At 40.2% G+C, this 24501-nt stretch overlaps 1 protein-coding gene across 1 annotated transcript in view; it reads left to right on the forward strand.

The window, feature by feature from the left end:
- The first annotated feature begins 4169 nt into the window (after positions 1-4169).
- Positions 4170-24501, forward strand: part of LOC109867308 (SH3 domain-binding protein 4) — a 70635-nt gene continuing 50303 nt past the window's right edge. Inside the window, exon 1 of the mRNA XM_020456411.2 lies at positions 4170-4338. The gene's annotated coding sequence lies outside the window, so the exon portion shown is untranslated. The remainder of the gene's footprint in view (positions 4339-24501) is intronic.

Raw genomic sequence — 24501 nt, forward strand, 5'->3', positions numbered from 1 at the left:
AACTTAATGTGTTTTTATCACTTTACACATTTATTTTGTGATCCACTCCTGTAAACGTCATTTTCCTGATGACGCACGAGTGGAGAAGGAGCTTCTCATTTCATACAAGCGCACTTTCTTCCACATTTACACTCCTCGCTGCCTCTCTAACTTTGACACTGGATAGAATTATGTGATCCTTCCTTAACCGATAGGAAATCCCTCCCAGTTAACTACTTCAAAATGGTGAAAGTCCTCAATGGCCCTACCGATGCTAAAACTGGCTTCTGGGCACTAGACTCCTCTATACATCTCCTCTATACATGTCAAATATATCAAATCAAATGAGATTATTAAAAAAATAAAATAAATAGAATGGCATAGTTGTAAAACATTATCCTAAAAATAAACCTTAAACTTGGTGGATACCATTGATGCTTATTATGAGGGTTTGAGAAGGAAATATCCTTATATATTTTTTTATGCACTTTTACTTATTTTACCATGTCAATATGACATTGTTGTAAATATTTTGAAAAAAGTAAATAGTTGGAAGAAGTTTGGGGAAATCATTTCATTGTTGATTAGATGCCTTTTCATTAATTAGGCTATTTTCTCTTGAACCATGTGTTCTATCCACAAGAAAGTAATGGACAAAATGGACACATATTGTATATAAACATTATTTCTGTCCAATATGAAAGATAAGTTCCAAATGTTTCCAAGAACGTATCGCAAGTGAGGTGTATTAACGTTTAGACTGTAAACCCAGAAGACCAATGGATTGCAATACCAATGACTGTATCTGTGAATGGACAAAGCCATTGATCACGCGACACCATTCATTCCTATGTGAAGACTCAATAGCACATTGAAGCCAAATGAAGACGGCTAAGATGGCGATTCATGGAGAGATAACATGCAAACTTCGAGCTACTCCAGGAAGTGACGTTGCAAGGCTAGCTCAGTTCTGCCCCCGCTCAATGAGTAACTCAAGTTGAAGGCCGACCAGGTTACTGATGTTTGCATTAGCAACTAAATTATCCATATAACGTCTTCTGTGTGCAATATTAAAATAATCGGTTCAAGGACATACATCTGGTTCATTAGAAGCAATTGTTGGTACCATGAGTGTCTTTAGAAAAAAATGTGACCACGAAAATTGCCATTTTTCCATTCACTGTAATGGGGAAGCTGTTTTCTCCTAACAATGCCTGCAGTACTGCAGTCGGCCTTGAACTTCCGTGGTCGGCCTTGAACTTCCGTGGCTTCAATGAGAGGGGACAGTCCTCCCCTGAGCAATACATTAGGGGGCAGTCCTCCCCTGAGCAATACATTAAGCACAAGCACAGCCTACATTGCGAACAAATATATACATTTTAGTGTGTGTGTGTTATCTGATGAAATTACTTTTAATTATGTTGTAAAGTCACATAAGTTTACATTGACATTTTTGTCATTTAGTAGATGCTCTTATTGTACTTTTTCATATATACACAAGTGAAATCAAATTGTATTTGTTACATGCGCCAAATAAAACTGGTGTAGACTTTACTGTGAAATGATTGCTTACGATCCCTTCCCAGCGATGCAGAGTTTTAAATGAATCATAAAAATAAAATAGCAACACATGAATAAAATAAACAAGAATGGAGCTATGTATAGGGAGGACAAGTACCACATCAATGTGCAGAGCAGTTGTGTAAAAAGTACCCAATTGTCATACTTGAGTAAAAGGAAAGATAACTTACTGTCACGACTTCCACCGAAGTCGTTCCCTCTCCTTGTTCTGGCGGCGTTTGGCGGTCGACGTCACCGGTCTTCTAGCCATCGCTGATCCACCTTTCATTTTCCATTTGTTTTGTCTTTGTTTTCTACACACCTGGTTTCATTCCTCAATTACATGTTCATGTATTTAACCCTGTTTCCCCCATGTTTTTGTGTGTGATTGTTTCTAATGTTCATTTGGTACGTTATGGCTGGTTTTCGACGGGTGCTGTTTTCACCTGTGTGTAATTGATTACCGTTTATTGTTGGTCAAGTATATTGTTACCTTGTGCCTTTATTTTGAGTAAAGTACGTTGCTCACTCATTCTGCTCTCCTGTGCCTGACTTCATGCACCAGCTACACCCACCTTCTGACACTTACTCATTACTCAAGTAAAAGTGAAAGTCACCCAGTAAAATTCTACTTGAGTAAGTCTAAAAGTCTAAAAGTATTTGATTTTAAATATACTTAAGCATCAAAAGTAAATGTAATTTCAAAAATATACTTAAGTATCAAAAGTGAAAGTATAAATCATAAAACATTCCTTAAATATGGCAAACCAGATGGCACGATTTTCTTGTTTTTAAAATTTACGGATCGTCAGGGGCACACTCCAACAATCAGACATAATTTACAAAGGAATTGTATTTAGTGAATCCGCCAAATCAGAGGTAGTAGGGATGAGCAGGGATGTTCTCTTGATAAGTGTGTGAGTTGGACCATTTTCCTGTCCTGTTAAGCATTCAAAATATAACGAGTACGTTTGGGTGTCAGGGAAAATGTATGGAGTAAAAAGTACATTATTTTATTTAGGAATGTAGTGGAGTAAAATTTAAAGTTGTCAAAAATAGAAATAGTAAAGTAAAGTACAGATACCCCCAAAAACTACTTAAGTAGTACTTTAAAGTATTTTTTACTTAAGTACTTTACACCACTGGTGCAGAGCTACATAATATTTGAAGTAGATACTGTATGTACATGAAGGCAGGGTAAAGTGGCTGCGCATCAGGAAAGATAATAATAAGAGTAAAATAAAGAACAGAGTAGCAGCAGAAAATGATGAGTGTAAAAGTGTGTGAGTGTGCGTGTGTAATGTGTATGAATGTGTGTTTGTGTTGTGTCGGTATGCGTGTGTGTTGTATGCGTGTGAATGTGTGTGGGAGTGTCAATGTAGTGTATGTGAATGATTGTGTATAGGGTGTGTATACATTGTCTACTGACTGTGCGTAGGGTCAGTGCAAGATCGAGTCAGTGCAGACAGATAGAGTACCATTAATAGACTATTTAGCAGTCTGGCTATTTGCAGTCTTATGGCTTGAGGGTAGAAGCTGTCTAGGAGCCTGTTGGTCTGAGAGCCGATGCTCCGGTACCCCCTGTATATAGCCTCGCTATTGTTATTTTACTGGTGCTCTTTAACTATTTGTTACTTTTATTTTTATTTATTTTTTTAGGTATTTTCTTAACTGCATTGTTGGTTAAGGGCTTGTAAGTAAGCATTTCACTGTAAGGTGAAATGTTGTACCTGTTGTATTTGGCGCATGTGACAAATAAATTGTATTTGATTTGATTTGTTCAGAGAATACTGGGTGAATCAGGCCTTCATGTTTGGATTTCTGCAAAGAAACCACTACTAAACAACACCAATAATAAGAAGAGACATGCTTGAGCAAAGAAACAGGAGCAATGGACATTAGACCGGTGGAAATCTGTCCTTTTTGAGACTCAGAGTAGGTCAACAGATTATCTCAGCATGTGTGATTCCCACCGTGAAGCATGGAGGAGGAGATGTGATGGTGTGGGGCTGGTTTGCTGGTGACACTGTCTATGATTTATTTAGAATTCAAGGCATTCTGCAGCAATACGCTACCCATCTGGTTTGCTCTTAGTGGGACTATCATTTGTTTTTCAACAGGACAATGACCCAACACACCTCTACAATGTAGAAAATAGTAAAAATAAAGAAAAAACCCTTGAATCAGTATTGTAGGTGTTTCCAAACTTTTGACTGGTACTGTAGATATTACATTGGCTAACCTGTACCCCACCATGTATTTAGCTTTGTTATTGTTATTTTATTATTGCTCTTCTATTTTTTACTTTAGTTTATTTAGTAAATATTTTTCATTGTAAATAAGCATTTCACGGTAAGCTCTATAACTGTTCTATTCGACGTATGTAACAAATAACATTTGATTTGATTTCACACATTTGCTTTTCACATCAGTTTGAGAACTCTGCGTATTGACCTTACGAATCTGTTATGTGGTATTTTGAAGCAAGATTGTAGTATGGTGAGAATGAGAATAGTAGGCCAGCCTATTATCATATTTCTTCTTTACACTAAAGCCAAGACAGTGAAAAGTTATCTGACTGCTAATGACATCGTTTCCATATGAAACTCATCAGATCCTCGCCCCTCCCTCTCGCCATGACGTCACCTGGGTCCTGCTCTCGCTCTCTCTTCCCATCGCGAAGTCATTCGCCAAAGACTGTGGACTCACACTAGGCTACAACTGGATAGTCGGAGCACGCAAAACTACGCCCATTTGATGCATTTATTTCAATGGACTTATTCACAGGACTTTTACAAGGTGAGCTAAGATTTTAAAGTTATTATTCCATTGTTTTCAAATGTTAAACGTGTTCTCTCACCCAAACAGAAGTGCTCACGTCGACAAAACTGTTTGCATCATCTAGGTGCGTTCCCGTAGTTTATGCCGCGTTCAAAACAACACGGAACTGGAAATTCTCTGACTTCAATGTGCTCAAGACAACAGAGAACTCTGGAAAAAACGATACCGATTGGTCAAAATCGTATTGAACGGTCATCCAACTCGAAATTCCATGTTTGAAACTCGGACATATTTCTAGTGCACCGACTTTCCGACTGTCTTGAATGCACAATTAGATTCAGGTTATTACCACATTTTATGAATAACTTTAGATACATTCAGATTGTGGACCATATAGTTGTAATGCTCTATCAATGGGAATTGTTGTCGTTTTTAATGCTGGGACATTTTTAGGAGCTGTATTCGGTGAGGGGTAATGCCGCGTTCATAGGTAGTCGGAACTAGAAAACTCGGTTATTTGAAACTTGCTAACTGTTTGTAGTTATACACGTGCCGCGTTCATCCAGTTATCAAGTCAGATATGTCCGAGTTATCTAGCTCCGACTATCACATGAACGCGGCGTTACTCCCAGAGCAGCCACTTTACTGCGCAAAGGTGGGTGGGCTTTTCTGTCTTTGCGGTCCTAATTTGTAACAATTTATGACTAGCTCTAGCTACATTGTTGCTTTTTGTTTTTTTGTACCACGACACGCATCCTATACGTTACTAATACAATGTATGTCTTCCACCTCTCAAGTTTAGCTCCCATCAGTTAGAAAACCAGTTTTGCCTTCTTGAGTAGAATTGACTCCACTCAGCATCATCCATTGAACACAATTTGCAATGTTTTATGAGTGGTGCATATGCAACATTGATGTAGCTTAATCAAGTCTCTCCCCGCCATATAAAGTTGGTATAACGGCACTGGGCTCGCATGCGTGACATTCGTTGGCAATCGCCATGGTTTCAAACAATCCAACTCACCCAATATGTGAATTGTAAACTCACCCAATATGTAAATTGAATTTATGTTGGGTGGATATGGTGCGCTTTCTGCTCTTCATGTTAAGTTTTCCCAAATTGCATTCAATTTTCCTTTGTGAGTCACTGCGTTCTATTCTAAAACCTTGATAGCAGAGAAAGCTTCATTGGTCAGAATGTTAATTTATGCATTGGATGCTAAGAGGGACATCTCACAACCTTTTTAAACAGTAAGCCTATTTATCTGTTCGTTCCTCTATGCTCTTTTGTCAGTGGTGGAAAAAGTACCCAATTGTCATACTTGAGTAAAAGTAAAGATACCTTAATTAATAGAAAAAGACTAAAGTAAAAGTAACCCAGTAAAATACTACTTGAGTAAAAGTCTAAAAGTATTTCGTTTTGAATATACTTAAGGATTAAAAGTAGAAGTGTACATCGTTTCCAATTCCTTATATTAAGCTAAACAGGTGGCACAATATAACAATATATTTATTAATATTTACGGATAGCCAGGGGCACACTCCAACTCTCAGACATAATTTAAAAAGAAGCTTGTGTTTAGTGAGTCCGCCAGAGGCAGTAGGGATGACCAGGGATGTTCTCTTGATATAGTGCTTTCGGAAAGTATTCAGACCCCTTGACCTTTTCCCCATTTTGTTACGTTACAGCCTTATTCTAAAATGGATTAAATACTTTCCTCCCCTCATCAATCTACACACAATACCTCATAATGACAAAGCAAACCGTTTTTTTTTATGTATGCAAATGTATAAAAATAAACATATATCACATTTACATAAGTATTCAGACCATTTACTCTGGACGTTGTGAAGCACCTTTGGCAGCGATTGGCACACCTCTGCAGATCCTCTCAAGCTCTGTCAGGTTGGATAGGGAGTGTCGCTGCACAGCTATTTTCAGCTCTCTCCAGAGATGTTAGATCGGGTTCAAGTCCAGGCTCTGGCTGGGCCACTCAAGGACCTTCAGAGACTTGTCCCAAAGCCACCTGTGTTGTTTTAGCTGTGTGCTTAGGGTCGTTGTCCTGTTGGAAGGAGAACCTTCGCCCCAGTCTGAGGTCCTGAGCGTTCTGGAGCAGGTTTTCATCAAGGATCTCTCTGTACTTCGCTCCGTTCATCTTTCCCTCGATCTTGACTAGTCTCGCAGTCCCTGCTGCTGAAAAACATCCCCACAGCATGATGCTGCCACCACCATGCTTCACAATAGGGATGGTGCCAGGTGACAATTGGCATTCAGGCCAAAGAGTTCAATCTTGGTTTCATCAGACCAGAGTCTCTTGTTTCTCATGGTTTGAGAGTCCTTCATGTGCTTTTTGTCTACGCAATCTCTACTGCACTCCACACTGCCTTTTCCCCCCTGGACGAAAGGAACACCTATGTGAGATTGCTGTTCATTGACTACAGCTCAGCGTTCAACACCATAGTGCCCACAAAGCTCATCACTAAGCTAAGGACCCTGGGACTAAACACCTCCCTCTGCAACTGGATCCGGAACTTCCTGACTGGCCGCCCCCAGGTGGTAAGGGTAGGCAACAACACATTTGCCACGTTGATGCTCAACACAGGGTCCCCTCTGGGATGCGTACTTAGTCCCCTCCTGTACTCCCTGTTCACCCACGACTGCGTGACCAAGCACGACTCCAATACCATCATTAAGTTTGCTGACAACACAACAGTGGTAGGCCTGATCACTGACAACGATGAGACAGCCTATATGGGGGAGGTCAGAGACCTGGCAGTGTGGTGCCAGGACAACAACTTCTCCCTCAACGTGAGCAAGACAAAGGAGATGATCGTGGACTACAGGAAAAGGAGGACCGAACATGCCCTCATTCACATCGTTGTGGCTGTAGTGAAGCGGGTCGAGAGTTTCAAGTTCCTTGGTGTCCACATCATCAACAAACTAACAAACTATCATGGTCCAAACACACCAAGAAAATCATGAAAAGGGCACGACAATGCCTTTTCCTCCTCGAGACTGAAAGGATTTGACATTGGTCCTCAGATACTCAAACATTTCTAGAGCTGCACAATCAAGAACATTGTGACTGGTTGCATCACCGCCTGGTATGGCAACTGCTCGGCATCCGATCGTACGGTGCTACAGAGGGTGGTGCGTACAGCCCAGTACATCATTGGGGCAAGCGGTACCGGAGCGCCAAGTCTAGGTCCAAAAGGCTCCTTAACAGCTTCTACCCCCAAGCCATAAGACTGCTGAACAATTAATGAAATGGCCACCCGGACTATTTGAATTGACCCCCCCTCCCAATTTGTTTTAACATTGCTGCTACTCACTGTTTATTATCTATGCATAGTCACTTTACCCCTACCTACATGTACAAATTACCTCGACTAACATGTACCCCTGCACATTGACTTGGTACCAGTACTCCTGTATATATCCTGATGTTATTTTATTGTGGTATTATTTTTTACTTTTGTTTATTTAGTTAAGAAAATAGTTCAGAAAATATTAACTGCATTGATGGTTAAGTGCTTGTAAGTAAGGATTTCACTCTAAGGTCTACACCTATTGTATTCGGTGCATGTGACCAATACAATTTAATTTGATTTTGGCAAACTCCAAGCGGGCAGTCATGTGCCTTTTACTGATTGGTGGATGCCTGATTGGTGGAGTGCTGCAGAGATGGTTGTCTTTCTGGACAATGCAGAGATGATTGTCTTTCTCCACGGAGGAACTCTGGAGCTCTGTCGGATTGATCATCGGGTTCTTGGTCAAATCAAATTTTATTGGTCACATACACATGGTTAGCAGATGTTAATGCGAGTGTAGGGAAATGCTTATGCTTCTAGTTCTGACAGTGAAGTAATCTAACAAATTCACAACGACAACCTTATACACACAAATGTAAAGGGATTAATAAGAATATGTACATATAAATATATGGATGAGTGATGGCCGTGCGACATAGGCAAGATGCAGTAGATGGTATAGAATACACTATATACATATGAGGTGAGTAATGTAGGATATGTAAACAAAATTAAAGTGGTGTTATTTACTAGTGACTTGTGATACCTTTTATTAAATCCATTTATTAAAGTGGCCAGAGATTTGAGTCTATATGTTGGCATCAGCCTCATGGCTGTTTAACAGTCTGATGGCCTTGAGATAGGAGCTGTTTTTCAGTCTCTCAGTCCCAGCTTTGATGCACCTGTACTGACCTCGCCTTCTGGATGATAGCAAGGTGAACAGGCAGTGGCTCGGGTGGTTGTTGTCCTTGATGATCAGGTCAAGGGGTCTGAATACTTTCTGAATGCACTGTAAGTGTGTGAATTAGTCCATTTTCCTGTCCTGCTAAGCATTCAAAATGTAATAAGTACTTTTGGGTGTCAGGGAAAATGTAGTGAAAAGTATAATATTTTCTTTAGGAATGTAGTGAAGTAAAAGTTGTCACAAATATAAATAGTAAACTACTTAAGTAGTACTTTCAAGTTTTTTTTTACTTAAGCACTTTGCACCTCTTGTCTTTTGCTCTCTCTTCACTGAGCAAGGCTACAATTAAAGGTGCTACATGTTCAATCGGACGTCTGCATTGATCGCATTTACGGTGATATGACCTCTGCAGGAGTCAGGGCATTCATACTTCTTGACCTTCGCCGAGCAGCGCAGTGCTGTTGTGAAGGAAGTTGTCATGGAAATTAGTTTGTGTTCATCCCCCGACCAGAAGACACTATCGTCAATAGTCACTAAAGGTTATTTCCATCTACGAATGGGCAACATCTACCCCAGTTTGCAGAATCACACCATACCTTGTCAACCAATCATTTCACTGCGGAGCTATATGGAGCCCCCTGCATTGTTATAAAAATTGAGAGGCTCACAGCCATGTGTTACAGAGCTCAATTTGGCCGTGCCTTGCTTCAAATATCCATATGGTGCCTCCGACCACATTTCGACTCAAGCATAAATTGGCTCTTACTGTGCTTCTAAACAAGGTATGGTGTGATTCTGCAAACTGGGGTAGATGTTGCCCATTCGTAGATGGAAATAACCTTTAGTGACTATTGACGATAGTGTCTTCTGGTCGGGGGAGTTTTAAGAGCCCTGACACTGTCGGAATGGTTTTGGAAACGTAAGGAATTTATCTTCCATATCAGCAAGAAATAATAAAAAATGAAAAAAGGTTAAATTACTACACACCTTTTTATAGGGTTCCCACACAGCCATATTTCCATGTTACGGCGCTTGTTAATGGAAAACAGACGGAAGACAGAGTTGACTATCTGTGCAAATTAGCTATCTGCGTCTCCTAACACGTGTGTATACGGAAGACTGCCGCCACAAACGTGTTGTCACTGAAAAATACTGCCGCTGCATCTGTGTTACAAACGGGTTAAAACAGTGCACAGCAGCGGAGGCTGCTGAGGGGATGAAAGTAGAGGGCTTTATGTTTCTAGAACCGTACAGCAATTGAGAATCGATTCACGTTTAGATGGAGTATTTGGCTGTTCGCTTCTAAACAGAACATGTATGGTTCTTTGACTATAAGGAGTAACGTTAGGCTCCTTTTGTCCATTATTGGGCTAGGGTAGGCGTAACATGATAAACAAAAATATGGGACACTCAAATGAGTATGTGGTATGGTATGTATTCATTTGTGGTTGTTCATCATTCATTTCGTGTGGTGTGTTACGAACTACAATTCATATGATATGTTACAAATTCCAATTCGTTGTGGCTAATGTTAGCTAGGTGGCTAATGTTAGCTAGGCTAGGAGATAGGGGTTAGGAGTTGGGTTAAGGTTATTGGAAGGGTTAGCTAACATGCTATGTAGTTGTAAAGTAGCTAAAAAGTAGTAAACATCCACCCCCACCAACCACCATCATTTGTTTTTTTGCCTTAAGTAACCTTCTGTCTTATATAACCATACCAAACATAACATATTATACACATTTGAGTGTCCTGGGTTTTCGTAACTATGTCACATATAGCCTGAGACCAACCTGAATTCTGTGGACCATTGATGCAAATAGACTGCTGACTGCTGTGATGACTGCTGTCATGTATGTCCTCTGTTCTATTTGTTTACTTTCACATATCTGCATTAGAGGGACACCTTGGAGAATAACAATCAGTGTGCATAATTCATCTGCCAGGCCTGCGGAACAGCATATAATCTAAAATGCTTGCCTTTTCCCATCATAATGTCAGTGACCTTCAAGCTTTATAATTGGAGCAAAATCTCTACAAAACTACTTTGCACAGCTGTTTCTTCAAATTACCATTTATAGATAAATAACTTAAAACTTTGTGCAACGGGTCCTGTGTGACTCAGTTTGTAGAGCAGAGCCCTTATAATGCCAGGGTTGTGTGTTCAAGTCCCACAGGTGACCAGTATGAAAATGTATGCACTCACTGCTGGAAAAACATGACTGTAAATCTGCTAAATTATTATGCTGGTAACACTTTACTTGATACCCAGTGTCATAACACATTATGACAGTCATAATATGTCATGACTGTTATGTATTTAGACCTTTTGTGACATATATTGCGTTAATTTGTTGCTGGTAAGACAAATTATATTTTTCGCGGCAAATAACTTTTCTTTAGTTTGAAAGTTTTTCTTAAATCCTTTATTGTTGTAATGAATTATTTACAGCCATGTTTTTTTTCATCGTATTTTAAATTAGAGGTCGTCCGATTATGATTTTTCAGTACCGATACCCGATTATTGGAGGACCAAAAGGCCGATACCGATTAATCGGCCAATTTTTTGGGATTTATTTTATTTATTTGTAATAATGACAATTGCAACAGTACTGAATGAACACTTATTTTAACTTAATATAATACATCAATAAAATACATTTAGCCTCAAATAAATAATGAAACATGTTCAATTTGGTTTAAATAATGCAAAAACAAAGTGTTGGAGAAGAAAGTAAAAGTGCAATATGTGCCATGTTGGAGAAGAAAGTAAAAGTGCAATATGTGCCATGTAAGAAAGCTAACTTAAGGTAAAGAAAGCTTAATTTCCTTGCTCAGAACATGAGAACATATGAAAGCTTGTGGTTCCTTTTAGCATGAGTCTTCAATATTCCCAGGTAAGAAGTTTTAGGTTGTAGTTATTATAGGAATTATAGGACTATTTCCCTCTATACCATTTGTATTTCATTAACCTCTAGCGTCGAGCAATCCCGTATCCGGGAGCGTAATTATATACCTCAAGCTCATTACCATAACGCAACGTTAACTATTCATGAAAATCGCAAATGAAATGAAAGAAATATATTCACTCACAAGCTTAGCCTTTTGTTAACAACACTGTCATCTCAGATTTTCAAAATATGCTTTTCAACCATAGCTACACAAGCATTTGTGTAAGAGTATTGATAGCTAGCATAGCATCAAGCCTAGCATTCAGCAGGCAACATTTTCACAAAAACAAGAAAAGCATTCAAATAAAAGAATTTACCTTTGAAGAACTTCGGATGTTTTCAATGAGGAGACTCTCAGTTAGATAGCAAATGTTCAGTTTTTCCAAAAAGATTACTTGTGTAGGAGAAATCGCTCCGTTTTGTTCATCATGTTTGGCTAAGAAAAAAATCTGAAAATGCAGTCTCTACAACGCCAAACTTTTTACCAAATTAACTCCATAATATCGACAGAAACATGGCAAACGTTGTTTAGAATCAATCCTCACGGTGTTTTTCACATATCTATTCGATGATAAATCATTCGTGGCAGCTGTGTTTCTCCTCGAAGCAAACGAAAAATACACGCAGCTGGAGATTACGCAATAATTGCAACGGAGGACACCAAGCGGCCACCTGGTAGATGTAGTCTCTTAAGGTCAATCTTCCAATGATTTGCCTACAAATACGTCACAATGCTGTCGACACCTTGGGGAAACGACAGAAAGTCTAAGCTCATTCGTGACCCATACACAGCCATATAAGGAGACATTGGAACACAGCGCATTCAAAATCTGGGGCACTTCCTGTATGAAATGTCATCTTGGTGTCGCCTGTAGCATTAGTTCTGTGGCACTCACAGACAATATCTTTGCAGTTTTGGAAACGTCAGAGTGTTTTCTTTCCAAAGCTGTCAATTATATGCATAGTCGAGCATCTTTTCGTGACAAAATATCTTGTTTAAAACGGGAACGTTTTTTTAATCCATAAATTAAAAGAGTGCCCCCTATATCCAAGAAGTTAACCTTTGACTATTGGATGTTCTTATAGGCACTTTAGTATTGCCAGTGTAACAGTATAGCTTCCGTCCCTCTCCTCGCTCCTACCTGGGCTCGAACCAGGAACACAATGACAACAGCCACCCTCGAAGCAGCGTTACCCATGCAGAGCAAGGGGAACAACTACTCCAAGTCTCAGAGAGAGTGACGTTTGAAACGCTATTAGCGTGCACCCTGCTAACTAGCTAGCCATTTCACTTCGTTACACCAGCCTCATCTCGGGAGTTGTGAGGCTTGAAGTCATAAACAGCGCAGTGCTTGACGCACAACGACGAGCTGCTGGCAAAACGCACAAAAGTGCTGTTTGAATGAATGCTTACGAGCCTGCTCCTGCCTACCACCGCTCAATCAGATACTTGTATGCTTGTATGCTCAGTCACACACTAGTTAAACTAGTAATATCATCAACCATGTGTAGTTAACTAGTGATTATGATTGATTGATTGATTGTTTTTTATAAGAAAAGTTTAATGCTAGCTAGCAACTTACCTTGGCTTACTGCATTCGCGTTACAGGCAGGCCCCTTGTGGAGTGCAACGAGAGGCAGGTGGTTATAGCGTTGGACTAGTTAACTGTAACGTTGCAAGATTGAATCCCCCGAGCTGACAAGATGAAAATCTGTCGTTCTGCCCCTGAATGAGGCAGTTAACCCACCGTTCCTAGGCCGTCATTGAAAATAAGAAGGTGTTCTTAACTGACTTGCCTAGTTAAATAAAGATTAAATAAAGGTGTAAAAAACTGAATTTTCGGACACCGATTTGGTCGATTGTTATGAAAACTTGAAATCGTCCCTAATTAATCGGCCATTCCGATTAATCGGTCAACCTCTATTTTAAATAGCTTGTATAAAATACACCTTATGACACTGTCAGGAAGACTTATGACCATCATAATCATATAAGCCAGATAGGCCTATCACGTACATGCCCTTATATCAGTCATCAATCTAAAAGAGGGTGTCTTGTCCTGCTCCTGAAATCTGCTCCTACATTCATCATTCATATTTAATCATCAACAAAAGAGCATTGGGTAGGTGCATGTCTGACATCACTGTGTGCGCAATTACAATGATAATTTAATATGGTTAATAAAAAAATGTTAGATAGCCAGATGTCAACAGTATGTTTGTTATGTTGTAGTGGAATGTTTTTCCCTGTGTGGTAGGTTTGGAGGTTTTTGACACTCTTGTGTCATAACCAGACATAAAATAACGCAATATATGTCAAAACAAGTCTAAATATACAGTACTCCCAATTGAAATGGTTTGGGATGAGTTGGAAATATCAATCCAGGTGAGGCTGGTTGAGAGAATGTCAAGAGTGTGCAAAGCTGTCATCAAGGCAAAGGGTGTCTACTTTGAAGAATCTCAAATCTAAAATATATTTCGATTTTTTTAACACTTGTTTTGGTTACTACGTGATTCCATATGTGTTATTTCATAGTTTTGATGTCTTCACTATTCTACAATGTAGAAAATAGTTAAAATAAATAATAACCCTTGAATGAGTAGGTATGTCCAAACTTTTGACTGGTACTGTATGTGTCATGACAGTGGTAAGACCATATTATAACAGGTTATGTAATTTGATATGGCATGGTTATGTCCGTGTCATAATGTGTTATGGCACTGGGTGTCAAGTAAAGTGTTTCAAAAATGTCAAATGTAAATGTGACATTAACTCATGTTGCTATCCAATTCACAACATAGTGTCTACTGTAGATGTAATGGATTCAAATATATTTCACACAGTTTGTGTGTGCCAGAAGAGGGGTCATACTAGGCTCCATAGTCTCGCTTTCTATTTAGTCAGCCGAGGCATGAGAGAGTGTCTTACTTCGCTAGTGGGTGACATGGAGATCAGACATTTTTGTGGTATTGTACTGTATGCTCTTCAGATATCTGAAGACATGTATCAGTCAGCAGACAGACATATTAATATCAATGGAGGCTCCTCACAGGAGGAAGTGGAGGACCATCCTACTCAGTGAATTTCAGAAAAAAAATTGTGAAACATTTAAAATGATATTTTTTAGATAAAACAAATCTAAATATCGTCATGTCACCAAATAATTGGTTAAAACACTGTTTTGCAATGAAAGCCTCCAGAAGCCTCGTCTAGGGCTAGCACCATGGTGTAGCCAGAGGACAGCTATTGGCTTCCTCCTCTGGGTACATTGACTTCATTATTTTTTTAACCTTTATTTAATTAGGCAAGCCAGTTAAGAACAAATTCTTATTTTCAATTACAGCCTAGGAACAGTGGGTTAACTGCCTTGTTCAGGGGCAGAACGACAGATTTTTACCTTGTCAGCTCGGGGATTCAACCTAGCAACCTTTCGGTTACAAGCCCAACGCTCTAACCACAAGCCTACCTGCCACCCCAATACAAAACCTAGGAGACTCATGGTTCTCACCCACAACAATTATGACGGGTTCCGGAGGACGTCCACCAATCTATTCAAACTCTTGCAGTATTAACTGACATGTTGTCCAGCCAATCAAAGGATTAGAGAATAAATCTACTGCTAAAAGGAAAAGCTCAATCTAGCTATCGCTACAGTGCATAAAGTGTGGTGAGTAGTTGACTTGGAGAGAGAAAGACAATAGTTGAACAGTTTTAAACAAAGTCATTTCTTAAATAATGACATTTGTGGAGTGGTTGAAAATAAGTTTTAATGACTCCAACCTAAGTGTATGTAAACTTCTGACTTCAACTGTATATCCACAGTAAAACGAGTCCTATATTGGCGTAACCTGAAAGTTCGCACAGCAAGGAAGAAGCCACTGCTCCAAAACTGCCATAACAAAAGCTAGACTACGGTTTGCAACTGAACATGGGGACAAAGATGGTACTTTTTGGAGAAATGTCAACTGTATATTGTCTTGATATGCAGCCATTGTCAATGGTAGAGGGGCGGCAGGGTAGCCTAGTGGTTACAGCGTTGGACTAGTAACTGGAAGGTTGCAAGTTCAAACCCCCGAGCTGACAAGGTACAAATCTGTCGTTCTGCCCCTGAACAGGCAGTTAATCAACTGTTCCTAGGCCGTCATTGAAAATAAGAATTTGTTCTTAACTGACTTGCCTAGTTAAATAAAGGTAAAATGTACCTTTAGGATGTCTGCTTCAAAACCCTAATGACATACACTTCTTTTAATTTATTTGTAATAATGACAATTACAACAATACTGAATGACTGAATGAACACTTATTTTAACTTAATATAATAGTTGGAAGTTTACATACACTTAGGTTGGAGTCATTAAAACTCATTTTTCAACCACTCCACAAATGTCTTGTTAATAAACAAACTATAGTTTTGGCAAGTTGGTTAGGACATCTACTTTGTGCATGACAAAGCATTTTTCCAACAATTGTTTACAGACAGACTACGGTTTGCAACTGCACATGGGGTCAAAGATCGTATTCTTTGGAGAAATGTCCTCTGGTCTGATGAAACAAAAATAGAACTGTTTGGACATAATGACCATCGTTATGTTTGGAGAAAAAGGGGGATGGTTGCAAGCCGAAGAACACCATCCCAACCGTGAGGCACCGGGGTGGCAGCATCATGTTGTGGGGGTGCTTTGCTGCAGGAGGGACTGGTGTACTTTATCAAATAGTTGGCATCATGAGGGAGGAAAATTACGAGGATATATTGAAGCAACATCTCAAGACATCAGTCAAGAAGTTAAAGCTTGGTCGCAAATGGGTCTTCCAAATGGACAATGACCCCAAGTATACTTCCAAAGTTGTGGCAAAATGGCTTAAGGACAACAAAGTCAAGGTATTGGAGTGGCCATCACAAAGACATGACCTCAATTCTATAGGAAATTTGTGGGCAGAACTGAAAAAGCGTGTGCAAGGAGGCCTACAAACCTGTCTCAGTTACACCAGCTCTGTCAGGAGGATTGGGCCAAAATTCACCCAACTTATTGTGGGAAGCTTGTGGAAGGCTACCCGAAACATTTGACCCAAGTCTAACATCTCACATTCTTAAAATAAAGGGGTTGATCCTAACTGACGTAAAACAGGGATTTTTTACTAGGATTAAATGTCAAGAATGGCAGAGACAATTAGACGACACAGTGGTAGAATAAATTCAACCACACCTTTGTTTCGTCACAAAACTGGAGAGCAGCCTTTGTCCAGTGAAGTCACAAAGCATATTGCATGTAACAAACAGTTACATGACCTACATCATGGTCAAGCAATTTAATGTTTCCGATGTTGTCGAACCACTAAACAACTATTGATTTAGAATCACATTGAGTTACCGCAAGTCGCGAAGATCAGCTAAAATGGCGCCGGAAGAAATGGCAGCAGTTTTACGTGCGCCCAACCAATTGTGCAATTATGTGGGTTTTTTTCTTGCTTTATTTGTAACTTATTTTGTACATAATGTTTCTGCAACCGTATCTTCCGGCAAAAAATTGCTTCTGGATATCAGGACAGCGATCACTCACCTCGGATTAGACAAAGATTTTCTTCTTCAACAAACAAGATGCATAAGACATCCTCCAAACACCCGGCAGGGCTGACATCCACGATATTTGCAAGAGGAAGCGACGCAGGTACAGAGGACAAAGAGCCGGATGCCTGGTCAGGACCCGGCAAAGGCGACTGGGAAAGCTGCCGTTACCGTCAATACAATAAATTAGACGAGGTACGATCACGAATATCCTACCAACGGGACATCAAACTGTAATACCCTATGTTTCATGGAATCTTGGCTGAATGATGACATGGATATTCAGCTAGCGGGACACACGCTGCACCGGCAAGATAGAACAGCACACTCCGGTATTGTGATAAATTGCAGGCCACACTACTTGCCTAGAGAGTTTTCAGCTATACTTTTCGTGGCTGTTTATTTACCACCACAGACGGATGCTGGCACTAAGACCGCACTCAGTCATCTGTATAAGGAAATAAGCCAACAGGAAACCACTCACCCAGAGGCGGTGCTCCTAGTGGCCGGAGACTTTAATGCAGGGAAACTTAAATCAGTTCTACCAAATTTCCATCAACATGTTAAATGTGCAACCAGAGGGAAATCCAACCACAACTCTATCCTCCTGTTTCCTGCTTACAAGCAAAAATTATAGCAGGAAGCACCAGTTACTCGGTCTATAATCAAGTCGTCAGATGAAGCAGATGCTAAACTACAGGACTGTTTTGCTATCACAGACTGGAACATGTTCCCGGGATTCTTCCGATGACATTGAGAAGTACACCACATCAATCACTGGCTTTATCAATAAGTGCATCGAGGACATCGTCTCCACAGTGACTGTACGTACATACCCCAACCAGAAGCCATGGTTACAGGCAACATTTGCACTGAACTAAAGGGTAGAGCTGCTGCTTTCAAGGTGCGGGACTCTCTCCCGGAAGCTTACTAGAAATCCTGCTATGCCCTGCGACGAACCATCAAACAGGCAAAGCGTCAATACAGGGCTAAGTTTGAATCATACTACGCCGGCTCCGACGATCGTCTTACAGTGAGGGAAAAAAGTATTTGATCCTCTGCTGATTTTGTACATTTGCCCACCGACAAAGAAATTATCCGTCTATAATTTTTATGGTATGTTTATTTGAACAGTGAGAGACAGAATAACAACAAAAAATCCTAGACACACTCCAATTTGCATACCGCCCAAACAGATTCACAGATGGTGCAATCTTTATTTCACTCCACACTGCCCTTTCCAACCTGGACAAAAGGAACACTTACGTGAAAATGCTATTCATTGACTACAGCTCAGCGTTCAACACCATAGTACCCTCAAAGCTCATCACGAAGCTAAGGATCCTGGGACTAAACACTTCCCTCAGCAACTGGATCCTGGACTTGCTGACGGGCCGCCCCCAGGTGGTGAGGGTAGGTAGGCAACACATCTGCCACGCTGATCCTCAACACTGGAGCTCCCCAGGGGTGCATGCTCAGTCCCCTCCTGTACTCCCTGTTCACCCACGATTGCATGGCCAGGCACGACTTCAACACCATCATTAAGTTTGCAGATGACACAACAGTGCTAGGCCTGATCACCGAAAACGACGAGACAGCCTATAAGGGAGGAAGTCAGAGACCTGGCCAGGTGGTGCCAGAATAACAACCTATCCCTCAACGTAACCAAGACTAAGGAGATTATTGTGAACAATAGGAAAAGGAGGACAGAGCACGCCCACATTCTCATTGACCGGGCTGTAGTGGAGCAGGTTGAGAGCTTCAAGTTCCTTGGTGTCCACATCAACAACAAACTAGAATGGTCCGAACACACCAAGACAGTCGTGAAGAGGGCACGACAAAGCCTATTCCCCCTCAGGAAACTAAGAAGATTTGACATGGGTCCTGAGATCCTCAAAAGCTCTACAGCTGCAACATCGAGAGCATGGTTGCATCACTGCCTGGTAGGCAACTGCTCGGCCTCTGACCGCAAGGCACTACAGAGGGTAGTGCGTATGGCCCAGTACATCACTGGAGCTAGGCTGCCTGCCATCCAGGACCTGTACACCAGGCGGTGTCAGAGGAAGGCCCTAAACATTGTCAAAGACGCCAGCCACCCCAGTCATAGACTGTTCTCTCTACTACCACATGGCAAGCGGTACCGGAGTACCAAGTCTAGGACAAAAATGCTTCTCAACAGTTTTTACCCCCAAGCTATAAGACTCCTGAACAGGAGTCTACCCTATGCCTACCCGGACTATTTGCATTGTGTTCCCCCTCCAACCTCTCTTTTTACGCTGCTGCTGCTACTCTCTGTTTATCATTTATGCATAATCACTAACTATACATTCATGTACATACTACCTCAATTGGGCCGACCAGCCAGTGCCCCCGCACGGTGGCTAACCGGGTTATCTGCATTGTGTCCCACCACCCGCCAACTCCTCTTTTACTTTACTGCTACTCTCTGTTCATCTATACATAGTCACTTTAACCATATCTACATGTACATACTACATCAATCAGCCTGACTAACCGGTGTCTGTATGTAACCTCGCTACTTTTATAGCCTCGCTACTGTATATAGTGTCTTTTTACTGTTGTTTTATTTCTTTACCTACCTATTGTTTACCAAATACCTTTTTTGCACTATTGGTTAGAGCCTGTAAGTAAGCATTTCACTGCACGTGACAAATAAACTTTGATTTGATTTGAAAGAAAACAGGAACTGTTTAAATTTTTCCAGCACCATTTCAACTTCAACATTTCAACATCATCAAATCACCAATGCTTTGTCTAACACAGTGATGTACCAAAAGCTATTTAGTCCAATCAACATAAGCTAAATCTGACGTGGCTCTCCATGGTTCTGATTTACAGTATATGTGTGCACATTCAAGCAAGTAGAAAAAACATGTTGACTCACCCCACTTGTAGAGAAATGCCAATGCCATCCTCTTTCATTTTGATGAAAAGGTCTATCACTCTGTCATAGAGTACATGCTTTTATTTTGTTTTGTCCTAGCCTACCTGGCTAAAATGCTTGCTCACTAGCCTAACTTCCTTTCTACATTTAGCTACATATTGAACTTCCATCCTCTTAGGCCAGGGGCACAATATATGAATTAATGGTTGGATCAGAATCGCCACTATAATCATTGGCCAGTATGGAGAATTAAGTAAAACCACAAGTCCAAATCCCCATCTCCATCCATGGCTAATTTAGGAAAGGGACCATTTTAGTTAGCTAGCTAGCCCCCGGAGGACAACAACACAATGAGATGCAACAATTCAAGTTGTTTCTGTCAATGACGTATGTTCTCAATGCGATTTGATAGGAGTGATGCCAAATCCAAACTGGATTCCCTTGACACTTTTTTGGTGCGCCAGGACCATTCACAGTTGATTTCACTCAGTTTAGCTCAACGCTGATTGGCTATTTGTTTTATACTTTTTTTTAACAAGAGAGACCAGATGCTTGCTGGCTTCCCTTGCATTCAATGCTACGGTCGGCAACAATGTCATACACTTTTGGACCAGACAGCATCACATAGATGGCCTACAGAGACAGAGGGGTTCTGTTTCACTCGCTTGGATGCTTTCTCTGGTGACGTACATTCAGCCTCTGCGAATTTAAGGAAAATTATGAAACCCAGAGAGACGAAAGATACATTATTTTATATGTTTATTTTTGCTTGGTCAATTATTTGGGATAGCCTGGCTTCCCTTGGCATCCATGAATACACGCCACTGGGAATATGAAAGACTGTAATGGAAATCAGGTCATGCTCATTAACAAAATCGTCCTCCCTAATCTTAAATGGCACTGACCGCCACTGATTGATACACGATATCAATGGCAACATAGTGCAACCAATAATGAGTAGATGAGGACGTTTGTTCTGTGTGACATTTGAAATTGTAATTTGGTGATACCATTTAATTTCTGACGGATGGAACTTATCTCCATCTCCCATCTTCAGCCTACTTTCTGATGTTCTGTTCAGGTCATCTGTTTAATGCCAAAGTCTCTGCCCAAGCATAACTTATTTTTCCTTCTCTTAGCTCGCTCTTGAGTGACAACTCGATTTAAATGGAGTTCATTGTGTGAATGAATGTGCATGTGATTCCAGATAAGATGCTCCCACAGTGAGAACATGCCACAGTCTCTTGGTTTACGATAGTGCTGAACCGAGAGTCCAGTTGGTTAGTTACATGCATGCATTACAACATAGCGGGCACACTGGCACAATTGGCATGAGACAGTGCAGCTGCGTTGGCCCCAAGGCAGCCTGGCACTCTCTGACTCATTGGATCATAGCCAATTATTACCAGGTGTGACTCATGCTAGAGGTTAGGTTGGCTCATTCTGTATCGTTGGTTTTAAGTGGCCGTGTTCTCCCAAGTGTTGAACCGTTTTAATCAACATTGATTGCCGAAGAGGGAGCAGACCTTCCCTGTAGCTTGTGTTTTTTATTTGTTCCAATATTTTGAATGCCCATCTCCATAAACTATATTAACTGGAGAACTTTTCTCTCCGCTTTATTTGTATAGCCTCTGAAATTCTGGGTCTTTGTGCACAACCAGAGTGTTATCAACCTGGAACATGCAGAGCAGGTTGTTGAAAGTGAGATTATGAAGAGAAACCAGAGGGTACATTTTCCCTTTCATTCCAATGTTTCTGTACCATTTGTCATACTCCATGCATGGCAAGACTGGCGTTGTGATGAGAAGTCCACTGAAATGTCTGATTAAATTGCCTGAAATGACAGTGGGAACACACCCTCTAACCCTGACCTTGTTATTGAAAAAAATATATGTTTTCCCCGTCTTCTCCTCTTTACATGTTTAAGGCATGGTATCTCTTTGAGTCCAGACATTCTTGCCATTCCTTTTCACTTCTTCCCTTGCACAAATGTACAATGATGTGTTTATATTCAAAGCTTGCAATTGGATTGAATGAAGTGGAGAGGGATAGCCAAAGCTAGCAGGAAACATTTTCCCTCAGTTTTCCACAACCATTTAAGGAATAATGCCAGTTTTAGAATCTGCAATCTGTAAATTGTATTACCATTGTCTGATTTGCAAGACAGGTGATTGCATGCAGATAGATGTTTGGCTATTAGTCAAATGTTTACCAACCAAGTAAAATCTCTTCACTGTCTGTAAGATTATCTCAGTAGGGTACTAAAGGGGTAACTAGCCCCCTCTAAGAACAATGTCTAATTGCTGACACAAAAAAGCAACGTTTGTAGAAAATAAATGCTATGTAGATCAGTAGAGGTCGACCAATTAATTGGAATGGCCGATTAATTAGGGACGATTTCAAGTTTTCATAACAATCGGAAATCTGTAATTTTGGATGCCGATTTTGCCGATTTTTAAATATTTTTTTACACCTTTATTTAATCTTTATTTAACTAGGCAAGTCAGTTAAGAACACATTCTTAATTTCAATGACGGCCTAGGAACGGTGGGTTAACTGCCTTGTTCAGGGGCAGAACAACAGATTTTTACCTTGTCAGCTCAGGGATTCAATCTTGCAACATTACGGTTAAATAGTCCAATGCTCGAACCACTTGCCTCACGAGGAGCCTGCATGTTACGCGAATGCAGTAGGAAGCCAAGGTAAGTTGCTAGCTAGCATTAAACTTAATCAATCATAATAAATAGTTATAACTACAGATGGTTGATGATACTACTAGTTTATCTACCGTATCCTGCGTTGCATATAATCGATGCAGTGCGCATTCGTGAAAAAGGACTGTCGTTGCTCCAACGTGTACCTAACCATAAACACCAATGCCTTTCTTAAAATCAATACACAGAAGTATATATTTTTAAACCTGCAAATTTAGCTAAAAGAAATCCAGGTTAGCAGGCAATATTAACCAGGTGAAATTGTGTCACTTCTCTTGCGTTCATTGGACGCTAATTGCTAACTAATTTGCCAGAATTTTAAGTAATTATGACCATAACATTGAAGGTTGTGCAATGTAACAGGAATATTTAGACTGATGGTTGCCACCCGTTAGATAAAATACGGAACGGTTCCGTATTTCACGGAAAGACTAAACGTCTTGTTTTCGAGATGATAGTTTCCGGATTCTACCATATTAATGACCTAAGGCTCGCATTTCTGTGTGTTATTATGTTATAATTAAGTCTGCGATTTGATAGAGCAGTCTGACTGAGCAATGGTAGGCACCAGCAGGCTCATAAGCATTCATTCAAACAGCACTTCCGTGCGTTTTGCCAGCAGCTCTGTTGTTTATGACTTCAAGCCTATCAACTCACGACATTAGGCTGGTGTAACGATGTGATGTGAAATGGCTAGCTAGTTAGCGGGGTGGGCGCTAATATCGTTTCAAACGTCACTCGCTCTGAGACTTGGAGTAGTTGTTCCCCTTGCTCTGCATGGGTAACGCTGCTTCGAGGGTGGCTGTTGTCGTTGTGTTCCTAGTTCGAGCCCAGGTAGGAGCGAGGAGAGGTACACAAGCTATACTGTTACACTGGCAATACTAAAGTGCCTATAAGAACATCCAATAGTCAAAGGTATATGAAATAAAAAATGGTATAGAGAGAAATAGTCCTATAATAACTACAACCTAAAACTTCTTGCCTGGGAATATTGAAAACTTATGTTAAAAGGAACCACTAGCTTTCATATGTTCTCATGTTCTGAGCGAGGAACTTAAAACGTTAGCTTTCTTACATGGCACATATTGCACTTTTACTTTCTTCTCCAACACTTTGTTTTTGCATTATTTAAACCAAATTGAACATGTTTCATTATTTATTTGAGGCTAAATTCATTTTATTGATGTATTATATTAAGTTAAAATAAGTGTTCATTCAGTATTGTTGTAATTGTCATTATTACAAATACATTTTAAAAATTGTCCGATTTAATCGGTATCGGCTTTTTTTTGTCCTCCAATAATCGTATCGGTATCGGCGTTGAAAAATCATAATCGGTCGACTTCTATGTGTATGAAGGTGATGCTTAGGCGAATAAATGCTAAAGGGAAATAAATGGCTACACTTTTTTAGTTATTTCATTAAATTCTGTTTTTTAGAAAAGGGTGTTTTTTTTAAAGCACCGAGGTAACTCCCAGTAGTCTTTTAAAATTACATTCAGGAGCAAAAGGTTTTCAATGGTTGTTTTTAGTTCCCCCAAAAAAATATTCATTGGAATATAGAATTGGAATTGAATATAACTAATAGTATGAAATAACATTGGAATATAACATTTTATAAAAATAACTTAACTAATGATTTCAGTGTAACATTGTGACAATTCTCTGGTGCTCTGCTATTGCACAATACTAATTTGTACATAGGTCACAAATAAAGCTATCCCCAGTAAAATTGGAGTACAACTCATGAGCCCACCTCTTGCACTGCTCACGCCTAATCCAGTCCCCACCTTTGAGAGATGACAATTGAAAAGCTCTCTCTTAAAAATGTAGC

The sequence above is a fragment of the Oncorhynchus kisutch genome, linkage group LG2 (assembly GCF_002021735.2).
Source record: "Oncorhynchus kisutch isolate 150728-3 linkage group LG2, Okis_V2, whole genome shotgun sequence".
NCBI classification, from domain to species: domain Eukaryota; kingdom Metazoa; phylum Chordata; class Actinopteri; order Salmoniformes; family Salmonidae; genus Oncorhynchus; species Oncorhynchus kisutch.